At 35.8% G+C, this 7,668-nt stretch overlaps 1 pseudogene; it reads left to right on the top strand.

The window, feature by feature from the left end:
- The first annotated feature begins 90 nt into the window (after window positions 1-90).
- On the top strand, window positions 91-1,305 carry LOC138170127 (small ribosomal subunit protein mS31 pseudogene; annotated as a pseudogene).
- Window positions 1,306-7,668: the final 6,363 nt, after the last annotated feature.

Here is a 7,668-nt window from a genome sequence, read left to right as displayed (position 1 = left end):
CCCTCACATCAGAGGGAGTAGTCCTCCCTGAACACCCCATACACCCTACTTAAGAGATACAGGGCACCAGGAATTTACTTCAGTGAATTATAAATACAAAAGGAAAGAACACAGGCATTTGGGCACATGTAAAATCAGAGGAAATGGGCATCTCGGCTCTCGGGCCCAGCCACCCCCTCCTCCTTCATCTTTTCTGCATCCCCAGTGACTCCAAAGCAGCATTGGAGATTCGTGGACTGTGGCCCGTCAACAGCCCGGCCAGGACAAAATCCAAAGGTATTTTTGCACAAACAGTGTGATGTACAGCAAGAAAGATGAGTCTTCTGTTCCTGTTGTGAAGATTTCTGACAATGTTCCAGAGAGCCAGGATAATGAAAAGGAAAATGCAAATAACAACTTGTTGAATATTACAGAGGGCATGAAAGTTGAATTAAGTGTACCAAACATGTTACAGGACACACAAATTCACACAACCAAGACACAAAGGAAGGAGGAAGTTAAAAATTTGGGGAAGACAAGTAGTGTGAGTCAGAAAGCTGTGGAAGATTCTTCACCTGAAAGTCACCAGTCACTGATTCCTAAATTACAGGCTGCGGCAACTCCTGTTGCTGATTCTCTTCGTTTTGACAAACAGTCAGTCAAATCAGAGTTGCTGGATCAATTGAGGAAACATGAGAAAGACTTCAGAGCACACCAAGGACAAGAAACAGTTAAAATAAGTGACATAATTTTAGATATGAAAATTGCCAAGTCATGTGTATCTTGAATTTATGCCAGACCAGACCATCAGATTCAGTTTGATGAAGGACATGGATTTTTGTTGCAAAAGAGTTGTTGGAAAATGATTCTAGGAAATGGAAAGGATTATTCATGGGAAGGAGCCTTAATGTTTTCCCTGTGGCTGAAACAGCTCCTGAAGAGGCACCTGAAACAGAGACATCACCAACACTTTGGGATGTGGAATTACCTAAACAGTTAGACAAAGTTTATCAACAACTTCCCCAGAATGCTCTTGAAGAGATGATCCAGTGGACAAAAGAGGGAAAACTGTGGATGTTCCCAACTAACAATGAAGCTGGTATTGATGATGGTGCTGCTTTTCATGAACATATGTTCTTGAATAAATACCTAGAAGATTTTCCAAAGCAAGGACCAATTCATCATTTCATGGAACTAGTTACTTGTGAACTCTCAAAAAAAACCATTTCTAACTGTTAAAGTAAAAAATGAGCATATAGAATGGTTTTGGAAGTATTTCCATGAAAAAAGAATATTCGTGAAGAAAATAACATTCAATTCAACTGAAAACATGGACTTTTTTTTTGGATATGGACACTATAGCAGACTATATAGAGATTTTACTTTCCCCCTCATATTAATTTGTGGTGAATAATTATTGTAATTAATTTGCTTTAAAAAACCTTACATTGTTTAAGAGATTAGCCATGGTAACTAAAAAATAAAAAAAAAATCAGATGAAATAATCCTAATGGTATAGGTGGTTTATTCTGTATGTAAAATAAATCATATCCCTGAAGTCTTGTTTTTTAATCTACTTATCTTATGGCTAAAGATCATACTAGACAAGTTCACAGCAAAGACAAAAAATGAGGAGCTATAGCAGGACTGACAGTGTAGACAAAGATGCAGTGAGGCTCTCACCTCTGGCAAGTATGGGGCCTAAAAATAATTTTTAAGTACTCTTCATAGAGTCTTATCATTTTTGCATTTCTGCCCCAATCAAGTTACTTTTATCTGTGTTCAAAGCCCAGGCTGATCTCACTTTTTTCTTAAAAAGATTAAAGGGACTTGAGAGATTCTTCTTTATTACACAGATTAACAAAGCTAGTGATGTTCTTTTAAGAAAACAAAACAAAAAAACAGTAGAAGAGCTCCAGTGTTGAAACAGAGAATGAAAGGGCACTGAAGAGTCAAAGGGGAATTCTGACCTATCTCAGGAGGTAGGCAGGTGAAATACTGTGACACAGAGGAGAAAGGAAAGAAGGACCATACAACATTTGGAGTTAAGTAAGAGATAGGAGGCTTTTTTCTGATGAAGAGGGAGCCAGACATAGAAAGAAGAGGAAATGATAATGTGGAACCACAGATGATGGATCAGTCATTGTCTCATAAAGAGACAGGTAAGTAGTGGTAGTTAGAGACTCCCTCCTCAGTGGTACTGAAATAGTTATTTGCTGACATAATGATAACAGGCAAGGTCTCCTTCTTTCCTGTATCATGTTGGCTAATCAGTAAACATTTATTATATATCTGCAGTGTGACAGACTTGTCAAACCAGTTGACTGCTAGCTCTGTCACATGATTCATTTAGATACCAATGATACTGCTAAAAGGCATTGCTAAATAAACTTATAATAAGTCTGTATGATCAGTAATCTTTGAAAGATCATGGTAACCGGAAGAGGTACTACAGGAGTACAGATGGGAAAAGATTATTCCTATTTGTAAGAAGAGATTAAAATTGGCTAAAATAGGCCAGCAAACTTAACTTTGATTCCTATTTTAAAAACAGAAAATACTGGGTGGTTGGGGCAGTCTAGAAAAAGAATCTGTGATCAACAAAAAGTGAGTAGTATTTTACCAAGAAAATGCATGCCAAACTGAGCATATTTTCTTTCTTTAAACAGGCTTAACTAAATGAGTAGATCTAAAATCCTGTAGGTAGTAGTTTGCCCCTATATAGTGAAATGCTTGACAGTTTCTTATTTTATTCTTTTAGATAAGATGGAGAGATTGGATCTAGATTGGTATATGATGGGTTGGATACATAACTGGTTGAATGACTGGATCCAAAAAAATAATTGTTAATGTTTCAACTAGGAAGGCGGTCTCTAATGGAGACCCTCAGTGATACAGACTTAATCAGGTTCTTTCACATTTTAATACATGATTTTGGTGAAGACATGCTTTTTAAAAAATAACTCCCTACTTAGAAGATGATAGATATTTGGATAGAAATAATTCATCAAAAGGAACTGTGAATTTCAGTAAACTGCAAGGTTAATATAAGTAGACAGTGATGATGGCTAACTGATGATGACGGCTAAAAAGTTAATGCAATTTTAAACTGCATTGAGTAATAGTATCCATGACCAGAAAGAATATAGTCACAATAGTTTGTTCCCAATTAGATCAAATTTGGAGGGTTTTTTGTTTGTTGGATTAGTTATGAAAGTCACATTTTAAGAATATTGATTAGCTTGTGAATTTCCAGGGAATGGCTTCAAGTTTATGTAACAGGAAATTTTATTGAAGAGACTGGAAAGGGATGGTTTAGAGAAGACATAGGGAAGACATGAGAGCTATATTTATTTATTTCAATTATCTATCAACAGACTTCTAGGTTCTGGGGATACAGCTATAAAGAATAAAACAATTCCTACTTTCAAAGAGTTGAAATTCTAATGGGCTGTCATGTGAACAAGTTCTTGTTTCCTCTTCAAGTGTTAGTACTGGAGTCAGGAAGACTTGAGTTCAAATTTGAACTCAGTGACCCTGAGCAGTAACTTTGTTTGACTCAGTTTCCTCATATGTAAAATGGAGGTAATCACATCACCTACCTTGAAGGGTTTTTGTGAGGATCAAATGAAGTAATGTTTGTAAAGTACAGTGCCTGGTAAAGAGCAAGCACTATATAAATGTTTATTATCAGTATTATCTAGAAGGAATAGGTGAAAGTTGTGGAGTGGCAGATTGTCTTGATAATGGTGAAAAATACTAAATATTTAGGGCTATCTTAAAGTGTGATCAGATGCCCATGGACATAATGGGTGGTCCTTCACCAGAGATTTTCAAGCTGAACCACTTCTCAGGTATGTTGAGAGGGAATTCTTAATCAAGTATTGGTTAGACTATTTGGCCAATGATGTTCGTTCCCACTATGACAATTCTGTTATTCTGTGACTTATACTTCTGTTATCACTTAATGCTCAATTAGCACAGTGCCTGCCAAATGATAGATGCTTAATGCTTGATAATGGACTGACAAGCAGTTCTTCAACAAGTATTAATTAAGCACACAGTAGTTGGTAGGCATTTGATAGGCAGTGGATGTAATGTAATATTTCTTACTTGGAAGGAGTTCCCTTTCTAAAGGGACAAATAAGTGCAAATGTAAATATATGCAGCATAAACAGAAATAAAAGAGAATTTAGGAGGGAGGGCAGTAGCAATGATCTATTTGGAAGCCAATCACTTGTATGTTTTAAATTAGATGTTATACATATAATGTGTTTCTTTTCATACTATTTGGATTTTACAGGAAGTATCCGGGATTAGTCAGCATTTCATGATAATGACATTAATTATCAAGGTGCAGTGTTTGCTATCCAAGGTAACAAATGATGCTTTCAGAATAGAAGTGTAAGCAAACTTCTGTTAATGAATTTACTAATTGTTAGCACATTAACCAGTGTTTGGTATTGCCCATTACACACACACACACACACACACACACACACACACTGTTTGTGTGTATGCATAAACAAAAATATGGCTTCTAAAGGAAAGGCACTGTCTAAATCTATATAAAACTTCATAATCAGAAGAGTCTACCACTAATGGCAATGAGCTACCATTAGCATAACTGAAGACATGGATGTTCTGATATACACTTCTTACACTGTATACCTATTAGAGATACTCCTTGATTTGTTGCTATAATTTGCTGCTGTTTGCAGGACCTGGCACATTATACCTAAGATCAGGCTTTTTAAAAAGGTGTCTCCAGGGCGGCTAGGTGGTGCAGTGAGTAAAGCGCCGGCCCTGGAGTCAAGAGGACCTGAGTTCGGTTCTGGCCTCCGACACTTAACACCCACACACACACACAAAAAAAACTAGCCTTGTAACCTTGGACAAGTTAGTTAAATGCAATCGCCCTCAAAAAAACAAACGAAAAAAAGGTGTCTCCCTTGGTAACTGCATTGACCTTACCCATAACTACTGAAGCAGGTTTTTCTCTTTTTAGCCATTCAGAACTTTTTGCTTTTTTCAGTAGGGTAAAAGAATACAAGCTTATGCAGATACAAAATGAATATAAAATATCTGATCAATTGGACTCAATTCAACAAATCAGCAAGCATTTTAAAAATATGTTATTGATATCTTTTTTTCTTTTGGATTTTATTTATTTATATCTTTTGTTTTCGTATCACGATTATTTCTAAAATCATCCTTCCTTCCACTGGATGAGCCATTCTTTGTCAGAAAAAAAATAATGAAAAAGAATGAAGAATCAATACAGCAAAACTGACTAGCACATTAAATAAGTTTGTCAATTTATGCCACATGCAATACCACCACCTCTGCAAAAGAGCTACATTTTCTCATGTCTTCTCCAGAGTCAAGTTTGGTCTTTAGAATTCAGCTTCCTTTTTTATCTCTTTCATATAATTCTTTCTATTTATGTTGTTGCAGTTATTATAGGTATTGTTTTGGGGGCTCTACTTATTTAACTCTTGACCAATTAATATAAGTTCTCCCATGCTTCTCTAAATTCTTCATATTAATCTTTTCTTATGGTAAAATTATGTTATGTTACATTCAGATATGGTGATTTTTTTAGCCATTACCAGTTAATAGGCTTTTATTTTCACAAACTTTATTAAGTACTAATTCTGTGCCAAAAACAGTTCTAGATGGTTTTTGTCCTCAAGAAGGAATCAAGGCTATATACTGTGAAGTTCAGTTAAATCACTACATAGGAAGTGCCCCTTGAGCACTTCCTTGAAAGGAAGCTTCTAAGAGCAGAATTTAGAAGGGAGAACATTCCAGATGTGATGGACAACCTTTATATAGGCATAGATGGAGATTGATTGTCATGTGCAGGGAACATTAAGTAGGCCAATTTGCCTAGAACTTGGAGTATGTGAGAGGAAGTAATATGTCATCAGCCCAGAAAAGCAGAGTAAAGTCAGACTGTGAAGAACTTTAAATACCAAACAAAGGAGTTGCATTTTAATCAAAAGGCAGTAGTCAGCCATATGAAGCTTCATTAGTAGAAAATTCACATGGTAAGATTTATGCTTTAGGCTAGGGGGGAAAAAAGCAGAAAGCAAAAGGGAAATATAGAATCCATTGAATTTTTCCACCCAACACTTTCATCATTTTTCCAAGAGACCTTGGAAATCTAGGAGACCTGGGCTCACTTCCTCTTTCTAACACATACTGGCTATGTGACCTCTTGCTATCCCAAACATCTCTTTAGGACTAAATGGCAGAATAGTTGCCAATTTGTATTATACAAATTGTTGTCATTTTCCTGAATAAGAGTTCTCTTTACCATGACTCAAATGATCAGTCCCTCCCTCCCCACACTCAAAAGAATATATTCGTACGAGATATGTCTGGATATGTGTACATGTATATGTGTGAATATACATTTGTGGATTTTTTAATCATGTCTGTGGCTTTATAGGGATCTTCTAGCATAGAAATATGTGTATGCATGTGCTTGCACATGTTTTTGCATGTAGATAACTGAACCTGTTATTTCATTAGTGATGTTACTCTTGATGTAGAAACTTCTTCCACCAATGCAGATCAATAATTCTTCTATTACTTACAGACTTAGAGTATTTCTCAGAATTTTTTATTTATTTATAAGAAAATTTATTTATATTTATTTATTAAAAATTAAATTAAAAATTATTTATAAAAAATTTATTTATTTACAAGAAAATAATATTTCTTAGAATATTCTCTAAGAGAGCAAGTTATTTAACTGAGTACTACAGTAGTTAGTACCTTAGAGAATTAGTCAACTCTCCAAGTCTGAGGCTAGATTCAGGATCAGGCACAGCTCAGCATCCTTAACTAGAGTAATGAAATCAGAAGTCTAGTGAACATGTGTGTGTGTGTGTGTGTGTGTAACATATTATACATAAATACAAACACATACTGAAGTGACAGAGTATGCTGAATATGGAGCTGGCCTCAAAGCCATGAAGACCAGTGTTCAAGTCCTGCTTCTGATACATACTGGCTATGTGACCCTACTGTGTCAGTCAGTAAACATTTACTAAGCTCTTACTCTGTGCCAAGTGCTGTACAAAGCACAAGGATACAAAGGAAAGTAAAAATAATCCTTCCCTCAAGGGGTTTATAATCTAAAGGGCAAGACAAGATACAAGCAAGTAACACAGTATACAGTGTAGATAGAAGATAACCTCAAAGGGGAAAGGTGTAGAGCCTGTGGGGACTTGGAAAGGCCTGTTGCAGAATATGAACTAATAAGGACTTATAGTAGGGCTGTAGCTGTCAAAGGAGAGAGAAAGGAACATATATAAGAGATGTGGTGAAAGTATGTTAGTGACCTAAGCAACTTTTATAAATCTATAAGATGCAGGAAAGTGCTAACCTGCATTGGTAGAGGGATATTCCTCACCTAAGAGTTTACTGTATCATTGAAAATATAGGTATAACACAGAAAGACACATACATATATGCTATAGGTCCAGTCTATATACATAGCGTATCTATTAGATATCCAATCCACACACATAAAAGAGGTGCAAAACATGCATATATGTAACATGTATATTGCACATCCATTACACATGCATACACACATGTAACTATATAAGTCCAATCCATATATATACTCTCTCTCTCTCTCTCTCTCTCTCTCTCTCTCTCTCTCTCTCTCTC

This window comes from Petaurus breviceps, unplaced genomic scaffold (assembly GCF_028583685.1).
Source record: "Petaurus breviceps papuanus isolate PSGF00001 unplaced genomic scaffold, PetGlider_PUasm1.0 38, whole genome shotgun sequence".
Classification (NCBI taxonomy): Eukaryota; Metazoa; Chordata; class Mammalia; order Diprotodontia; family Petauridae; genus Petaurus; species Petaurus breviceps.
Note: the sequence above shows the minus strand (reverse complement) of the source record. Positions and strands in the feature narration are given on the sequence as shown.